This window comes from Crinia signifera, chromosome 8 (assembly GCF_055691185.1).
Source record: "Crinia signifera chromosome 8, ASM5569118v1, whole genome shotgun sequence".
Taxonomy (NCBI): Eukaryota; Metazoa; Chordata; class Amphibia; order Anura; family Myobatrachidae; genus Crinia; species Crinia signifera.
Genome location: NC_139224.1, coordinates 35,085,575 through 35,106,368, shown reverse-complemented (window position 1 = coordinate 35,106,368; position 20,794 = coordinate 35,085,575). Strand labels below are relative to the sequence as shown.

At 42.4% G+C, this 20,794-nt stretch overlaps 1 protein-coding gene across 5 annotated transcripts in view; it reads left to right on the top strand.

Annotated features, from left to right (window-relative positions):
• The window catches only part of CACNA1I (calcium voltage-gated channel subunit alpha1 I), a 694,988-nt gene that overhangs the window by 1,099 nt on the left and 673,095 nt on the right, over positions 1-20,794 (top strand). The gene's annotated exons all lie outside the window — the stretch shown is intronic.

The window sequence follows — 20,794 nt, the reverse complement described above, 5'->3', positions numbered from 1 at the left end:
ATCTTTTTTATTATTCAATTGCCTTTGATGTGGGCAGCACATGACACAGCTAGGATTAAGCCAGGCTTTGATCAGACCCAGATACGAATCAACCAAGAAATCTTCTACCTTTGAACCATCTGTTTACTGACACTGCCGGCCTCGGTGGATGAGCACTTCGTATAGATATCAGGTGGTAACAGGGAAACTGAAACGTCTGAGAGTTGTTATTGCTTTATTGGTTCTATACGGTCCGTAGGTGGTAGACATGTTGCTAGATGATTTTAGGCTTGGGGAAACAGAAATGGGGTAGTCATCTGTCTACCGCTTACAGCTTATACATGGAACGGGGCCCAATTGTTAGAGATGACACAAGTGATCTCTGGTAGAACCTTAGAGCTTTGGTGCAGAAGAAGTGAGCCACTTGTAGAACTTTCTACTCCTTAAATGCTTGGGGGAAAAGTAAAATGGCAAAGAATAGAAATCAAAGGGTTAAAGAGTATGTCACCTAACACCACATACATATAAGGGTGGAATAACATCTTTTGGGAGCTCCAAATGAGACAATGAAGCAAATTCTGATCACTGACTTACCATACTACTACTAATAAGACACTGGGTACCAGGCACCAAGATGAGGCTGAGTTTGATGCAGCAGGTAATACAAGGGACACAGGTAATATAAGGGACACAGGAGTATTGATGCTTAATTGAAATTTGCAATATATATTAACACCATAACACAGACTTGGTGTGTTGCAAATGATCTAACCATGGTTCAGGGATCCTGTCATTTCTTACATAGTACAATGCAGTATATGCACTATACATATATACATATATATAATCACTAAACCATTTCTGACAAGTTCTATGTCCTCTATTAGCTTGCATGTCTTGCCGCTTGCCAATGGCGCCACACTACTCAAGGTCACACAGAACATCATCCCTGTGCTACAGAGCTGACAATTTCAAGCTGACTCAAAGTTACCTCCGTCAGTGCCAAACTTGCGTCTATAAAAGCGAGACAGGTAACATGCTCCAGGCTTTATTAGATATATATTAGATATTTTTAACCTTTTTGTTACTATACAACTTCCCAGCACTAATGTAACTTCACAAGAAAGGCTGAACATTTTCCAATTTGTGGCAATTAAAAGCAGCCAAGCGAGAGTCTAACGAGCATGCATGGGGTGCTTGCTGGCCAGGGATACATTTTTTGTTCACCTTATTTCAAGCATCAGTTACAAAATTAAAAAACAAAAATAACAATATACATAAAGCTACTTCAAAACTGCAATAAGTGATTTAGCCAAGCATAGATAGTAATACCAGTCATAGGAACACGAAAGCCAAGAAGTCGTACAGATTAGATAGCACATATAAAAGTTGCTTTATAGAACAAGTGAGTTCATGTCCAAGTATTAATGTTTACAAGCAAAAGAAAGTTATTAAGAGATGACCATTTGCATCTTAATAGGAAATGGAAGACAGGGTAAGCCCCCCAAAAAGCTCATCCCCGGTTGTATTTGCAATCTATGCTGTATGATTATATATAAACAACAGCTTTGTAATTAAGCTTATTATATGTGACAAGTTGCTCACAGATGTGACTCCCTACAATGTGATGTGTTCCAGGTAACTCCTCCCACACTTTTTTCTGTCTGTGTGACTAACACATTGTACACGCATATGGTGGAAAATCCTAGCATAACAGAGACCCCGGTAATGCCTTTCCTGATATGTATTAACATTTTATTTGGAGACAGTAAAACAAATATGTTTTGTTTTTTTAAATAAATTACAAAATGTCTGTCATTTGCAGGGAAGAACATAAACAAATGTTGTATGGGGGAAAATTGAGCATATACAAGAACTGTAGCAATGGAAGGGAGGATTGATACTGACTGAAGGTCAAATAAATGGGCCCCCTAGTAATAGATCAGCTGCACACATTGTGGACAAGACAGACAGAGATAAAACACACCTCGTACAGGTGGATGCATGTAGAGATTCCGTCTGATAATACATGGGCTGCTAAATATAGACAAATGCCATGGCTAGGTGCTGGAGGTGGGCTGCATATGTTACTGTATTTTACACTTTCTTTGCTAACTCGCGCATCTGTATTATACACATTAATATAATTACAGGGATATCAAAGGGATATAATTATATTGCAGGACTACTATTAAGAAAATTTAATTAAAGATCAGATTTAGCATAAACCTTCACTTTTTATTAATATTTTACAGGGTTTTGACTAATAAAATCTTGGAAATTGGTACATACATAGTGCACAGCCTCCCTTGGGAAAGTATATTACAGACCATCTTGTTGTAGCTCTGTTATTACAGACCTCAAGTTCACATCTTACACCGCCAGTGAAACGTCTACGAGTTTCTGGTACTCTATTGTCAAGCAGGCAAACTGATGTGTGTACATTAGCGCTGGTTTGTCCTTAGCAGCATCACCTGACAGGCAATAAAATGGCTGCCATATTTTCTAATTCACATCCTAATAATGTTTACTAGCACAGACAGAAATCAAAACTATTGCATTTTGCAGACGCTGTTGTGAAAATGGAGAAAACAATAGCTACAGAACCTGCAACCGGATATTTTGCAGTACGTTTAACACCTTTTTTTTCTCTCCAATGGGCTGTGAAGCTGTTAACATCTTATTAACACAGTGTTACACATTACGTGTACACATGAAGTGAGCACTTCAATGACAAGACATTAACAACTTTCCAGAGCGTTGATGTGCAAAGGTAATTTTCACCTCTCATGTATTGGACGGAGTGGGCAGAGGTTTGGCCGTAACACATGCATTAAATTAATTCAATACTGCATCTGTTTAAAGCAAAAACAGCTGCCAGTTCGGACTTGGCTCTTCTATACTGTGACTAATGATCTATATAAAATAAAAAAGATCAGGTAATATGTTTAATTTTCCGCAATGCATAATAGAATAGCACTTCTTGCAGCTTAAGTTCAATTATTTTTCAGTACCCTGGCAAAGAACAGTACATTTTGTTTTAATAATAGGAATTTATCCTTATGGTACTCGGAGTAATGTACTTAAAATTCTAATAAATAATCAATCACCTTACATCATTGAATCAAAATTGATTTACAGTATACAGCCATTCTTATAACGGAACAAAACATAAGCTTCAGATTATATATAAATATATATATACAGTATATATTTGACGTCACAGGGTATCTGAATTATGAAGGGAAAACAAGACTTCAACTTTATTTTGGCCATATAAATGATATAAACCAGGATGCAATCAGCCATATTCAGAGGTCAGTTTGTTAATATACTTGCATCCTTGCATCCTCTTATGTATAGTTGAAGAGCTTCTATTTTTTTTGTCTAACTAAATACTCTTGCCTAAGAGAAGTTCCATGGATTTTAATAATAGAGCTTCATCATGAAGATCAACAAACACTCAAAATAAATCCGAAGTAATAAAAAACAAACAAATAATAAGGGGTCCAAGCACATAGTAAACATTATCATTCAACATCGATAGTATTTAATGCTGGGTACACACTATGCGATGTGTGCACTCCATCACACTGTGGGGGTTATTAATATTCATTCGGTCCTCCGTTCATTTGCACAGAGGACCGATGTTGTGTGTCTGCGCATGCGCAGGCGCGTTTCTGCGCATGTGCAGACGCAGGGTGCGTGCACCCACTGCGAACATTCTGTTCACCGCGTCCAAGCATCCTACACGGCGAGCGGGGGGGTGCCAGGCAGCCCCATCACCATATGGGAACGCCCAGCGTTCCATGGGTGTTTCCAGGACAACACTGGGTGTTCTCATGGTAATGAGGCAGTGACGCGGGTGCGGGGGGCAGGTAGCTGACATCACCGGATGTCAGCTGCCCACCCATATCCGTCCCAGCGTACACGCATATGGAAGTGACTTGAAAATCACTTTTATAGGCGTGTACCTTCCAGATTTTTCGATGGTCGCGACCATCAAAAGATGTGGGAGGTTACCCTCAGCATGCGAATGGATGTTTATGCTAAACATCCATTCAAAGCCTGTGCGGGCGAACCCGCGCTGCGAGGGGGCGGGCGGACATTCGCAGGGTGGGGTTCGGTACAATTGCAAGGCTGCGAAATCGCAGCCTAACGAATCAACCAGAACAACCCCCTGTATGTACAGATGACAGCGAATGTTGCTGACAATGCGCAGGGGTGCGCGTGGTTATCGATATAGGCCCTTATTCTGGTTCACTTGCAAAGGCAAATTCCTTTTCAAATGGACAAAACCATGTGCACTGCAGGTGGGTCAGATGTAACATGTGCAGAGAGAATTAGATTTGGGTGTGTTTTACTTAAGTGTACTATATTAGTAGTGTAAAAATAAAGCAGCTAGTATTTTCTCTGCACAGGAACAAAATAACCCACCCAAATCGAAATCTCTCTGCATGTTACATCAGTCACCTTCCCCCTCCCCCTGCAGTGCACATGGTTTTGTCCATTTGTGAAGGAATTTGCCTTTTGAAAGTGAACCAGAATAAGGGCCATGATGTGTACATACTGGACAGTATGAATATTTTATTGTATTCTTCAGAACCAGCAAAGTATTCATATTATCATCTAGTCTAGTGTGCTCTCCGCAGGGGTATTAGTAATATAAAATACAGGGATCTAAATGAATTCTGAAAACCAGAATTATATCATTGATCACTGTAGCAGTGCAGTCTTATCTCAGGGGAGATAAAAATAAGCCTTATGAACTGTTATGGTTACGAAGTTTCTTTGAACCAAAGAGTAAACGGTCAGCAGCATTGGTTAAAGTGAGCATCGAAGAGCGTCTAAATCAGGCCCAAAGGATTTGGGGTTGGCAAAGGTGCAATAGAATGACTTCTGTAGTAGGATTTAAATGACTATTGAGTATTGAGAACACTCCAAACAGATAGCGCCTTTGCCAGGAAATGAAGCCATGCCTTCGGTGCTGGGAGGCAGTATTGCTAACCCTTACGCCAACCATGCTGTCCAAACATGGCATACAAAAAGCTCATGGAAGACCCACATAACGATTGGAGGGTGCTTTAATGGTTTTAGCAGAGCAATATTGAACTTTTTAGGTTTCATTATTAAATGCTATGGCATGTTTATTGCAAAACTAACTCTATCATGGCAGCACAGTCATTGTAATAGTTAGCATTACTGCCTCACAGCGCTGAGGTCATGGGTCCGATTCCCACCATGGCCCTAACTGTGCAGATTTTTTTATATTCTCCCCGTGCTTGCGTGGGTTTCCTCTGGGTACTCCAGTTTCCTCAGACATTTAAAAAATATAATAATAGGTTAATTGGCTCTTAACAAAAATTAACCCTAGAATGTCTGTGTGTGCGTGTACATGTGGTAGGGAATATAGATTGTAAGCTCCACTGGGGCAGGGATTGATGTGAATGTTCAAACATTCTCTGTAAAGTGTGGTGGAATATGTGTGCGCTATATAACGAACAGGTAATATTAATAACGCATTATTCAAATAACACTGTGAAGCATTGTGGCATACAGTATGTTCCATAATGCCATGAAGTTGCTTCTCTGCTTCAGAGACTAAAAAAACTTAAAATACAGGTCAAAAGGCATGGAGAAAGATATAGTTAATACTTGAAGGAAAACCTTGGTCTCTTGCAATCTGCAGGAGACCTAAAATTTAAGAGGAGATTTACATTCCAGCAGGATGATTCAAAGCGTACAGCACAAAAAACAAACAAACAGAAAAAACCTGTTGAGTTGGCTTAAATACAAAACAACATAAGCAAACAAAAAGGTACTTGTATATTATAGCGGTGCCCCCGATTTCCATCGCGCGATGTTTTAATCGCATCGCATGCCATGCACCCGATGGCATGCGATGCAACGCAATTTTTGGCCCCTATACGATAAAAGATTGTATAAGCACCCTATTGGGTGCTTACAATGTTAAATGCACCCCCACGCCACCCCCGCACTATAAACGTGAACCCGAAGCGTGGCGAGGGGCGGCAGTACGCGTCCTCTGACCTTTTCATACCCCCACTATCCACATCGGCGTGGAGATGAGAATAGAAAGTGTTCACCGTGCCCAAAGCGTGGCGAGCGGACGCGGATACCTGTGAAGCCCGCGAGGGGACTCCGATACCTGTGAAGGTATCCGCGTCCCCTCGTATATGATGAAAGATTGTATAAGCACCCTAAAGGGTGCTTTTAAGCACCCTAATGGGTGCTTACAATGTTAAATGCACCCCCACGCCACCCCCCCACTATAAACGTGAACCCGTGGCGAGCCCGCGAGGGGCGGCGGTACGCATCCTCCGACCTTTTCATACCCCCACTATCCACGTCGGCGTGGAGTTGAGAATAGAAAGTGTGGCAAACCCAGCGAGCCACCGAACCCGAAGCGTGGCGAGCGCACCGCGCCCCGCGAGGGGACGCGGATACCTGTGAAGCCCGCGAGGGGACTCCGATACCTGTGAAGGTATCCGCGTCCCATTGCGGGGCTCGCTGCGCTCGCCACGCTTCGGGCTTGGTGGCTCGCTGCGCTCGCCACACTTTCTATTCTCAACTCCACGCCGACGTGGATAGTGGGGGTATGAAAAGGTCGGAGGACGCGTACCGCCGCCCCTCGCGGGCTCGCTGCGCTCGCCACGCTTCGGGTTCACGTTTATAGTGGGGGGGGGGTGGCGTGGGGGTGCATTTAACATTGTAAGCACCCATTAGGGTGCTTATACAATGTTTAATCGCATCGCATTGTATGGCATTGTATGCCATATACAATGTCATACAATTTAAAAATTGTATGGCATTGTACAATATCGCGCGATATCGCGTTGCATCGCATACCATCGTATGCCTTATGGTATGCGATGCGATGGGCGCCGCCAAAATACACAAGTACCAACAAAAAAATAAAACAATATCCGTCAATGAAATGAGAACGCTGAATGCTGTGTGGAAGTTTTAAGGCATGGCTGATAATCAATGGCTACCCATCAACCAGATTGAAATTGAACAATATTAAAAAAGAGTATGTAGAAAATGTAAAGTTGCAATCATTTGTAAAGTTGTAATCAGCAGGTAATAAACAAACAATGGATAGCATAGTTTGAAGTATATACAGTATTGATTATAACCAATGAGTAGCATAGTTTAAAGTATATATATATATATATATATATATAGGTTTGTGGAAGGCACCGGGGCAAGCTGCCTACTGCTGATATCGTGGAGTGCCGGATCTACTCCTTTACATATATATATATATATATATATATATATATATATATATATATATATACAGTATATCTCACTCTATTAATCTCCTCTCTGTCTCAGGAATATTTGCTTTCTTTCTCTTCCATGCTCTGCTTGTCAGCAAGCTCATTAGCATCCTGAAATTCCATAGAACTGACTTTTGAGGCATTGAAGCATAATCTTCACTCTGCAATGAACATGCCCTCAAACGACGAGAGTTAGCAAAATAGAAGGGAAACAAAGGTAGGATATATTGAAGAATTAAATTGGTGAAGAGAAGGGATGACAATATAAATGAATGAGTGAAATTAGTAGCATTGCGTTTAAGTGGCGCCATAAATTTCAGCACAATTGCTGGTCCAGTTGCCTCTTGAGTTACTTGCTTCATGCTGTTTGGGGCCATGTTCATTCTCAGACATATGAAGAGACTCTGACTTCCAATTACGGAAGGTAATGTCAGATCTCTCAGTCACGCTCTAGTCACACAGTTCTGCCACCACTTACATCACAGTGAGTCCCTCCACCAATAACAAGCATTCTCTTGCCTTGTCAAGTCTATCTCTGCCATTGTAAGATTATGAGAGAGCTTGGTGGGTATTGGTGGTTAGACTTTATGTTATGTAGTAGACGAGTGAACCAGGCTTGTAAATCATAATCCTAACTCAGAATGTGGTGTTATTAACTGTCAGCATGTTAAGGAGGTTGCTGACAGAAAGAGACTGAAGAGGTGATCAGGGATTTCAGAAATCAAGTACAATTCAGTAAGAGATTTAGAGGTACTTATGTAATATCTGGGCTCCCGTTTTTCTTATGAGACCGCATCCCCTCGCGGGGCTCGCTGCGCTCGCCACGCTTCGGGCACGGTGGCTCGCTGCGCTCGCCACACTATATAAAATCAACTCCATGCGTAGTTGGATAGTAGGGGTATGAAAAAATGGGGTGCATTTAACATGGGAGCCCAGATAATACATAAGTACCGATTTAGATTATTTGAATATGTATAATTCAATCATTTGATCCACATATTCTAATGACTGACTCATTTATTCATTTTAGAACTTAATTCATTGTGCTTACACTAATTATAGTTCACAGCACAACTCCTTGGAAATTTGGGGGAGATTTGTAATGTCCAATCGCTAAAGAGGAAGTGCCACTCACAGCTCGATGACAATTTAACACAGGTAGCCGTGAGTATGCACTGATGATGCTGACTTGTATGAATAAAGTGTCTTATGATACCTACATTCAAAGGCAAGAGCAAGTCATGTTTTTAATTGTAATTATTTACAGTTTTTTTTAGATAAAAAGTTGTAAAGAAGTACAGCAAAATGCGTTAGTAAATTTTAAAGAAGTACAGCAAAATGCATTAGGGTAGTTGTTAAGAAATACAGCAAAATGCGTTAGATAAGTTTTTTAAAGAAGTACAGCAAAACACACTATGGTAGTTGTAAAGAAGTACAGCAAAACGCACTATGGTAGTTGTAAAGAAGTACAGCAAAATGCGTTAGTAGTTGTAAAGAAGTACAGCAAAACGCACTATGGTAGTTGTAAAGAAGTACAGCAAAATGTGTTAGAAAGTTGTAGAAGTACAATGAACTGCGTTATTGGCATGTAATCTCCCACTAACAAGGACACTGCTTCTCTACTTGGACCATACCTGGATTGACATGGATATGCTTTCCACCTTTTACAACTCCTTTTGCTTCTAAAGTAATGCTCTAGCACACTACAAAACTGGTTATGATCAATTATATCTAAGCCTATGGATACTGTTATCTTGATCCTTCATCGGTGAGAAATTGGACATCATACACTTCCAAGAATAATGTGGATATTTTATTGATTCATTTTTAATAATTTTTAAAAATTAATAAATACATACTAGAATCTCAATCTCAAAACAGACACATTCTATAACATGTATTTCTTTAATCAATGTACTGTAGTGCTACTTTCTCTTTGCCCTTTTATGTTTTGCGACTGCACATGCGCATACACATGTAAGCACATGTGCAGCAGCTTGGTGCGAGCGAGCATGGCAGATTGCTATTCGCTGGCCTGTTCGCACCTAGCAGTGGGGGGTGTGGGGTGGTGGCAAGGAAGTCGCACCCATGGGAACGGCCAGCTTTGCATGGTTGTTCGCATTAAAAAAAATGGTACTTATATGTTAGTTGGGCGCCCACTATAGTTAGTACACTCATACCCCCACTATCCATGTCGGCATGGAGTTGATTTTATATAGTGTGGCGAGCGCAGCGAGGCACCGAGCACGAAACGTGGCGAGCGGACTCGGAAAACTAAGCAAATAGATAAGTGGGCGCCCAACTAACATATAAGTACCAAAAAATATCTGGGCGTTCCCATGGAAATGCTCCCGTGACGCAGGTACTGGGGGCAGTCAGCTGACGTCAGTGAATGTCAGCTGCCTGCATGCTTCCTGTACAGGAAGCCCAGAGATTTAAGACACCAGGGAGTGTCTTAGATCTGTGAGCGCTGTACAAATCATTTGATGGTCACCAACCATCGAATGATTTTACATATATGCACGCAAGCTGCAAATGGATCTTCATGGGAAACAACCATTTGAATATGTGCGGGTGCAGTCTGCGTGCAGGTGGCAGATGGTCCTTCCAGCAGGTGGCGGGAGGCAATTAGTTGGCTCCCAAATCTGTGCAATTTACCGATTTCCGAGTCAACCTGAATGACCTCCAAGGTTATGAAAGACTCTGCCGGCATCTGGTGTCTTTTTTTGTATCTTTGTTACAGTAACAGCATCTTGTTTACAACATAATGGAACTAGGTTGCACCATGGGTCTAATTCATACCCGATCGCAGGGAAAATTTGTTCTGAAACAAAAAGCTGCACTGCAGGTGGGGCAGTTGTAACAAGTGCAGAAAGATGTAGATTTGGGTGACTTATTTTGTTTCTGTGCAGGGTAAATAATGTCTGCTTTATTATTCCACTTCAGTTTAAATTTCAGTTTGAACCCACCCGACTTAGGGGTTTATTCTAGTTCACTCTTTCTGACAAAATCCTTCTTAGCTGGACAAAACCATGTGCACTGCAGGGGGGCAGATGTAACATGTGCAGAGAGAATTAGATTTGGGTGAGTTATTTTGTTTCTGTGCAGGGAAAATACTGACTGCATGATTTTACACTTCAATATAGATCTCACTTTGAAGAAAAACCCCACCCAAATCTAATTCTCTCTGCACAAGTTACATCTGCCCCACCCGCAGTGCACATGGTTTTGTCCATCTAAGAAGGATTTTGTCAGAAAGAATGGACTAGAATAACCCCCCATGATCTAACTCTCTCTCTCTCTCTCGCTCTCTCTCTCTGCACATGTTACATTTGCCCCACCTGCAGTACACATGGTTTGCCCATTTTGAGAAAAAATTTGCCCTACGATCAGGACTGAATTAGGCCCCATGTGCAAGTTTAATGCATGAGGTTAGGTGAAGCACATTTCATACAGTAAGCATTGTCGCACATTTAATAACATTCTGTCTTTGGATTCTTAAATAATTAATGTGTCAGCTAGGCTTGGTGCTACATATAATGCAGATAATTGTTCGGTACAGTAACTGTTGCGAGTGTACTTTGAGATGATTCATAAAGTAATTGAAGACTTCCTAGAGTTTCTGCTCTTGATGCAAATCTCACTGGCGTTAGATCTCTGTGTGCAATAGTGAGTGCAAAACATCGATTTGTGGGATCTTATTTTTAAAAAGAATGAGAGGTTTTGGTTGGATTAACCCTTTCACGCTCACATGCTTAGTTGAAGCTTGTTATGATGACAACATTGCACATCTAGACAGCAGCATACCGTTTCGATTGGCATGGAGCCCACCTTATTGGTTGAACAGGCAAATTTCCAAAAAACAGATGCAACTCATCTCAAGCTTTTCCATGCTGTGTTGCTTGGGAAACAACATTGCAAGTGACTCACAATCTTTCTTCAAGAAATATTATATGCATGTGCAAAGGCTTTTGTTGAAAGTCAAAAAGGAGCAGTAAATATCCTGAGAATGGCATGGATTTGGGAATAGGGTTCTGTGATTGTAAAACAAAAACATTTATACTGTACATCCACTGTGAGGTTAAAAACACACCTGTGCATAGAACAATATACCCATCAGAATCTACTTCTTATTTATTTCTAGGTCGATTTGTTCCCGATTCATACTCCAGTTTAGTGTACATCGAACAGTGAACAGACTGTGCAGGCAAGGCTATATAGTACAGATCTGTAATATGGAAAAAATACCAGTAGGCGCCTTATGCACACAAAACTTACAATTTAATTAATAAATAACATGAATAATAATTTGCATGCATGCAATAAACAATCTAAAACACAAACATCAATGCAATAATAGTTAAAAGTAACATATAGTTACCAAGTCCTGATTGGGTACTCAGATAGTGCGCACAAATTGGACAGATGTTTTTACCGTCCTAAATTGAAGGGTGGAATTCCCAGCGCTATAGTGGGGGTAGAGGGTATGTCCTCCCAAATGTGCAAAACTGGTTGGCAAGTGGATATCCTTTTTACTCCTTAACCATGAGGATTAAGTTTGCAAAAGGCACTTGGTGATTACCTTTATAAGGTGTATGGAACAGCTGAATTGCGTCTCCTAGATCCTGGTGTTAGGCTTTAGGCAGATCCCAAGTGGGGTGCGTGGGTGCACGCTCCGCCGCACGCCAAGTAGTGTTAGATGTTGACAGCAGCTACACCGGCCAGCGATCCAAGTGTGAGCCGCTGAAGCGTCCTCTCTGTTTGGATGCGTACACGCTACTGCAACAAGCCGCCGAGTAGACGAGTGGACGGTGTTTCGTCCAATGGATGGGTCACTCTGTGCCGAAGCCGATGAGCTCTGTCGGGGACCAATATGTGGGGAGATTTTTGGAGCTCTGTTTGGCAAATGTCTCTCCAGGTCCTTGGTCTCAACCAGCGTGGAATTCCTTTCAAGACGCGCTTCGCCGCGCTCAGACGGCTTTGTCATGTTATTCATGTTATTTATTAATTACATTGTAAGTTTTGTGTGCATAAGGCGCCTACTGGTATTTTTTCCAATTTGTTTCTTCTGTTGAGGGCGGCATCCCTCTACCAGAGGGCAGCCACTTGCACACAGCACACACACACACACTTGTCCCTAGCGCTCAAAGCCTGTTGTTCAGATCTGTAATATATAGTCAAAATCTAATTGCTGTTTGACTCGATCCTTATTCGATTATTGAATTGCAAGCAACATGGCATAATGTGTACATATCATTAGGGGTACTTGAGGCTGGGAATCACTGGTTTAGGGTTATAGTTATAAAGACATGAGGTTTATTTACTAAGATGGGAGTTCTATTGAAGACGGGATTTTGCTATGGTCAACCAATGAGATTCTATCTATACTCTTCTAAAAGGCGCAAAATAAATAAGAAGTAGATTCTGATTGGTTTCTTTGGGCAACATCCCATCTTCAATAGAACTTCCATCACCTGCACTGTTGATTTAGGCAAGCACAGAGGGGTACACTCTGATCTGGTGCTTTGTTAGAATAAAAGGTAATATAATGGACAGTACATAGTATTTGTATAAACAATTTGCACACTCACATTGTGAAGAAGCTATATTAGTAATGGGCTGACGGCTGTTCTAATGGGTGATTCTAGTTGAATCGCTCCCCAGCGTGTTCGCACAGGGGAGCGATGTTTAGAGACTGCGCATAAGTATTCATGCACATGTGCAGACTCTGTGTGTGAGCGGGCATGGCAAATTGCCGGCCGCTCGCACACAGCACTGCGCATGAGGGTGTGGGGCAGTAGGCCGTTGTCGCACCATGGGAATATCTAGCGTTTTATGGACGTTCCCATGAAAATGCTAGTCATTCCCATGGTAATTTGCCCGTGGCGTGAGTGCGGGGTCTGGCAGCTGATGCCCGCCCGCATCTCGCACAAGGTGCTCACAGATGTAAGACACCAGAGAGGTATCTTACAACCGCAAAAGCTTGCAAAATCATGCGATGGTCAGTGATTTTGCAGCAAGGCTGCAAATGGTTGTTTATGTTAAACACTCATTTGCATATGTATGGGGAAATCAGCATGCGAGGGGGGCGGGCGATCATGCGGGCACTGGGCGGCATTTAGAGGACCCGCAAATCCCTCCCTAAAGCTCTGCCAGCATTCGCCCTGCGGCCTCCAGCTCCATCCTGCTTTATTGCCTGAATGGCTTGTAATAGTCTGTAATACTTATTTACAATTCCTTTTTATATGCTATTACAAATTTTTGTCTAATAATTGGTTATGTCATTAAATGTATCATTGTAACTTATTACTAAGATGAGGAGATATATGCTTTGAAGCTTAGAAGAATGCCCTGCAGGGCTGCCATCAGAAATTGTGGGGCCTGCGACTGAAAAAATAAATATCGCCCCCTACCGTTTTTAACCCCCCACCGTGCCTGGTAAGACCCTTGGTGTCATCAGCACTGGCCGCACTACTCTACCCTACCAGTCCTCTTTCTAACTGAATTCATTCCCACATCACCCTTCTGGCCTTTTACTCCTGTTCCTCTATTTGCTGGAACAGTTATTCCCCTGGTTGCCATTTTTCAAGTGAAATGATAACAAATTACACTTGATAGTCCTGGGCCCGGGACTGGAGTTCCCGCAGCCCCCCCCTGATGGCTGCCCTGATGCCCAGTAGGGATACGGTCATTAAGTTGACCTTATTTAGGTTGACATGCATTGGATCGACCACTGAAGGTTGACCTTTTGACTGTTGATCTTAACATTGTCGACCTTCCAACCCTGTTGACCTTAGCCATGTTGACCTATTCTACCCAATGCATGTTGAAATAAATTGGGTCGACCCACTGACCCATACACGCCCAGTAATGGTCCTGGAGCAGGAGTGTAACTAGATATTTGTAGGCCCTATAGCAAAAGTTGTAAGAGTCTATGCCATGGGTCCTCAAACTGCGGCCCTCCAGATGTTGTGAAACTACAAATCCCAGCATGCCTTGCCACAGTTTTGCTATAAGGGAGTGTTAAAACTGTGGCAAGGCATGCTGGGATTTGTAGTTTCACAACATCTGGAGGGCTGCAGTTTGAGGACCCATGGTCTATGCGTACCAACTACTGGTGATAGATGTATATAGCACATATAACTTACTACAGTAACTATGGGGCCCCTCAGATCTGGGCCCCATTGCAGTTGCAACTCCTTGTCCTGGAGTGTATTGTGCTGCCTATCACTGAGTTACTGTATGTGTTCCAGAAGCATCCTCAGTCTCAGCCGCTGGCTGATTCTTAGTAGATTTTGGCAGATAAGATAGGATAGCAATATTTGCAGTTAAAATACAGTAAGTGAGAATTGATTTCCACTGTTTATTACTGTTAGTGGCATATTAAGTAAGAGAACTGTGGGAGAAGGGAATGTAAGGTCCTTGTATTAACCAAAGAGAATAAGTGAGATGAGGAGCTACAGAAAATCCTTTAAAGAGGAGTGCAGCAAGCACAAGAAGGAGGGGATGTAAGTTTTTGAAATTCATGATTATTTAATAGGATTGACTCTCTGCTTTTTGAATTCCAACCATGCAAATGTATAATTTAGAACTAGTAAAGTGAACAGAAACCTTCCTCTCCAGAGCAGAGTTTAAGCCGTTTGCATACAGATGTGTCTGTGGTCTGCTTGGAATGTATTATGTGTTGCGATGGTTGAGTCTCAAAATTAATGTGTACCAAAAATGTACCCAATGGGGGGATAGTCTCAAAATTAATGTGTACTAAAAATGTATCCAAACCCTCAGTGGTAAATGCAGGCTGCTGCTTTTGTGGGTCTCAGCAACATCACTGATGAATGGAATGACTGTGTTTTTCAAGAACAGCAGCTCAACCAACAGATCACTTTAATATCCAAATGCAACTGCATTAGTTAGACATTAACAAAAGTTAGACATGCTCCCCCGGCTAAAGAACCATTTGAAATTGCTTGGGAAAAAGATTTGGGTGTACTCAGGAGTAAGATTGGTCAGAAATAAAAACACTAGTAGCAAAATCTTCAATTTACTCGAATTTTAAGGAAAATGCCTAGTCTACTCTAGATGGTACATGGTTCCTACAGTAATACACAGTATTTTCCCTTCTAGCTCTAGTCAGTGCTGGCGGAATTGTGGATCACAGGGTACATTCATACATATGTGGTGGGATTGCTCCCAGATTAGCTCCTACTGGGACTAATTATTTTCTCTTTTGGGTAAGATATATGATTCCCCGACACCCAAATGTCCCCTGATGGCTCTACTTTGCAGACCAGTGGAAGGGACCATAAAGCCCAAAAGCAAGCTGTGTGGCCATTTACTCAACTGAATTCTAATATTATTATGTAGTGTTCTAGACTGGTTACTAAAGCCATTCAGTGAGCTGGGAGAAGCCATGTATTGTTACTTACTCAGTATTACCCCTCCTCTCATGCACCTGAATGGTAGTACTAAACTAATTGAGCACTTGCCACTAGCTATATGTACTCAATTCCACCAGATTGTTGATTAAAACAAACTGGAAACAACCTGCCGCCCCTTGCATTCAGCCTGTAATCAACGTTTGTACAGTTATCTGTAATGTTTGCCACTGTAAAAATAAAAAGTAAAAAAAAAGTTAGACATGCGTTAGACATTAACAAAGTTAGACATGCATTAGTTAGACATTAACAAAGTTAGACATGTATTAGTTAGACACTGACAAATGTTAGACATGCGTTAGTTAGACATTAACAAAGTTAGACATGCATTAGTTAGACATTAACAAAGTAAGACATGTATTAATTAGAAACTGACAAATGTTAGACATGCATTATTTAGACATTGACCAAAGTTAGACATGTATTAGTTAGACATTAACAAAAGTTAGACATGATGGTTAAAGTTCCTCCTATGCTGCAGCATGACTGATATGCTGCGGCTGTTTGGCAAAGACCAGCATTCGATAATACAGGGGTATGCCGGCACTATTTTCTGAGTCTGAGTCAGCCCCTTAATGTAATCAATAGACAGTTATTTATTTCTTATTTTTTGTATAGCTGTTTTCTTTATTCCTGCTTGCAAACATTTGATGAATGGGGAAAGATGAGTGGAATTGTCTGTGCAGACACTTCCTCTTCTCTTTGCATCTTTATAATGCTCAGATTCAGGGCCGGACTAACAATGGGCCTGATGAAGCTGCAGCTCCAGGCCCACCCCGCAATGCTAGCCCCCTGGGAACCTGAGATACTGCCAAAACAGGAACATTTCCCTATAGGATTACATGGGACCCGCTAATTCTGACCCCCACCCAGTTCTGACGGCTGCCAGTTTCCCCCTGGCATCACAGAAGCTTGAGGTTGATCTCATTCGAACTCAAATCACTGGGCCTTCAATCTGATACCAGGCTGGTTCATATGGGTTAATTGGTTCCAGAGATATTGCGGGTAAACCAAGTATTTTTTATTTCTGAAAAGTAATTTCATGACTGTTCATGTTCTTTAAAGGCAGATTTCTCTGGAACCAAATGACCCAGTATCATGGGACCAAAATCATTTGAAGCCCACCTAAAAGATCTTCAATATGATACTGGTCTCAGGTAAATGGGTCAGTTGGTTCCAAAGATTTAGCCAGATAAACTATATAGCTGGTAAAAGGGGGGGGGGGGGAGGTCTCTCCTCTTCACACCAGAAAATGCAGAGACTAGGCTGTCCCCCAGTTACCACCAGCATGTATTCCCCTTTGGCAATGAGCATGTAATACCACATGGCAATGAGCATGGAACCCATGGCAATTAGCACGTAGTTAAGCAGCACTTACAGTATGTAGCATAATTTTTAATTGGCATTATGGTGTTTGGCATAATACATATTGGAAATTATAGTGTATGGCTTAACATGTAATGGGCATTATGGTGTAAATTTGTAATGCGCGACTTTTGGCATGCAATGTCCCTGTTTGTGAAGCATATTGTTAATTTTGGCTCAATCCGTTTGGTATAGTCTGTATTTTGGCTGAATCCATGTTGCAAAATGTGAGGCAAGACAGTGTAAGGGGGCTACTATTGTGCTGCATGATTTGTATAAGGGGTATATGGTGTGGTAAACTTAGGTGACAACATAAAAGGTGCTGAAATGTTGTCTTCCAAGTTTTGACTTTTAGTATTTTTTATATGACTGGAATGTCGCCTCACCCCGCAAGTATCTTAGGACATCGGCGTCCTGCGGGTGCACCTTTGGAGGGCACCCGCCAATATATCTCCCTGCATCCTGTGAGTGTCAGAATTTGTAATATATATGCACTTTTCTTAATACATTTGGAGCCTTATGTGTGCCACCTACTTTACTGCGACCATATAGAATGGATTCACCCCTAAGGGTGCCGGGAAGAATATATATTATATGCCATTGCACTCTTTGGCTGTAGGGAGTGTGCATATATATCATCCAATGCTCTCAGTGCTGGTACATGGTCAGCACTGAGGCCCAAAGTCTGCAGCCGCCTCTGGAAGGTAAGTATATTCTATTTTCCCTCTTTTCTGTGCCAGGCCCTTGCATATGCCAACCTCTTTGCCATTTTCCACTCTATACGAAACCCTTTGCATTTTTCCTATGCCAGCCCCCTGCCTTTTCCAGCACACACATACACACACACACACACACACACACACACACACACTGTATATACTGTAATTAATTGAAAGTATTTACACAAATGGAGACACACCCATGAGCAGACCACTGGTCACGCCCCCACATTATTAGGTGCTGGCCACAACCCCTAGTATTGCGCCTAATAGGTCCTTGATAATTTTCAGCTCCAGGCCCATTTAGACCTTAATCTGGCACTGCTCAGCTTCCATAGTGATATATCTTTGTTACATTTCCAGGTATTAGTGTCTTGGTAACAATTTTATACGTATGATAACAACATACTAGGGTGGTCAATCTCAGGTTTGAGATCTGTGGGATCACGGAATTTGGCCCCAACTTGCTGGTATTTGAATCCCCGAATTGGATTTTCCAATCCCAGGGTTTCGGAAATCAGACTGCATATGCACAGTCTAATGCTGGGCAGTGTCTGAGACACTACCTGGCTGCTCCTGTCCAGGTTGGGATCATTTGGTCGACACAAGCATTAGGTCGACATGGTCTAGGTTGACAGTCAAAAGGTCGACATTGGGATTTTTTCAATGTTTTTGACTGTAGACCTAGACCATGTCAACCTAATGCTTGTGTCGACCTAATGACCTGTCGCCCTAAAGCCATGTCGACCTAAAACCATGTTGACCTAGAACCATATTGACCTAATGTTGTTGACCTGATGCTTGTCGACCAACATGCTGTAGACCAAATTACCATATCCCCTCCTGTCCCTGGCATGCAGCTCTGTGCAGCGGGACATGGTCAGAGGTCACACTGCGCAGCCCGCCAGCTGCAGTGCCGACCGGCCGGCGCTCCCATAACCCCACTGCAGTGGCAAACGCAGGATTTTCAGAAGGGGCGGAGATGGACACTTAGGTGACCCAGTATATGTCGGGTCAGTTAAAGTATTATAGATAGACCAAATGTATATAAATAATAATAATTTAATATATATATATATATATATATATATATATATATTGTGTAGTACAAGATCACACTCCATCCACCATAGTGCAACTCCTAGGGTGTCATCCAGAATTAGCAAGCAAATTCGTATGTATAGACGAAAAAAAGGACGCACTCTCCAGGTTTTTTAAATGCAAGATAAAATCAGCTGTGTATTTGATAAATCATCAGAAGTATAGTATCATGGTAACGTTACGTAGCGTTTCAGTCCATCTAGGGACCTTCATCAGGAGCTGATCAACATGGGCATCCAATAATAAGGCACAGCATAGACCACACAGCAGGTTCCTACAGCCTGTACCTACAGCGCTGTAGGAACCTGCTGTGTGGTCTATGCTGTGCCTTATTATTGGATGCCCATGTTGATCAGCTCCTGATGAAGGTCCCTAGATGGACTGAAACGCTACGTAACGTTACCATGATACTATACTTCTGATGATTTATCAAATACACAGCTGATTTTATCTTGCATTTAAAAAACCTGGAGAGTGCGTCCTTTTTTTCGTCTATATATATATATATATATATATATATATATATATATATATATATATATATATATATATACACATACAGGGGCATCAACAGCAGTGTAGACCCCTGGGCATAGCAATGTATTGGGGCCCCTACCGATCCTCCAGCGGTAGGGGTGGGGGAAGCTTTGCCCCGGGTGGTAGGGGGTATTATATCAACTGCTCAGCATGTAGGGCCTGGATCAGTAATTTCCACTAATTACCCCTTTACTGCACAGATGGTGGGAGATGGGGTGGGAGAAGGGGGCATTGGGCTGAATGAAAGGGCCCTCATACACAACTTCCAGGGTGGTAGAGGATGTCTAATATACAGAGGAGGGGTGTATAGTGGAGTGGGCTTATTATTCATAATTTTCTGGTGGGAAGACAGCTTGCTTGACTGCAGATATCTCCAGTTCCCAGAAATAGATTTCTTAGATTTGAATGGAATTAAAAACTAGAGAATCCCACCTACCAAATTGTATTGGGGACTAGGGGATGAGAGTTCAGGAGGCAAAGCAATCTGCCAACGAGTATATAAAACTACATACCAGGTGTGTGGAGCTGGAGCAGTAACCAGCTGCTGGAAGGCTGATATCACTGATTTTGGGAACAGTAGAGACAAGCTACTAGTGTCCATCAAAGGGGGAGAGTCCCAGCTTTTGGAATATACCCTCAAAAAAACTCTAAGTCAGACAGAACCTGAAATATCTGACTGGGAACAGCAATTAATAGGCTTGGATGGGGACCACTGCTTTGAAGTCAGATATCTCCGGTTCCCAAGGGCCGATTTTTTAAATTCTTATACCCATGGAAAGAGTGGACCCTCAGCTTTCAGCCCAGGGTCCTTAGACTCCTGGGGGGGTTTCTGTGTACTCAGAAACCCCCCCTGCGTGCGCTACTGCACTGCATGACTGATCGATGCCGCACCCGGAACCCCACTGGGCTGCCGATTAGCCGCCGCTATTGCAACCCCGCTGCACTGTTGATCGTCCGCACCGCTCCTGGCCGCACCATGTGAGTATGTGCGGGGTGGCTGGTTTGTGGGGAAGGGAGGGACATTTTTTTAAATTAGGGAAGCCAATCCGGGGATTGAAAAAATGCCCCGGGATTGGCATCCCTACTACATACTAGAAGACCGGAATAAAGTGTTCAAGATAGTGTTTCCCCTCTATCTAAAGCTAGGTACACTCTAGATACGGTTAGCTCGCAGGGTGATTACTGGTAGCTTGGCTGAGCTCCGACTTCCACTTCCTCACTTGGCGGCAGGAGGTCAAAGGCGCGGCAAGATAGTAACCTCCTGATGCTCTGCCGACGTGCAGCAGTTCTTGCTTGGTGGCAGGAGGTCAAAGGCACTAGAAAGTGACCTCCTGCCGCTTCACTGACGTGT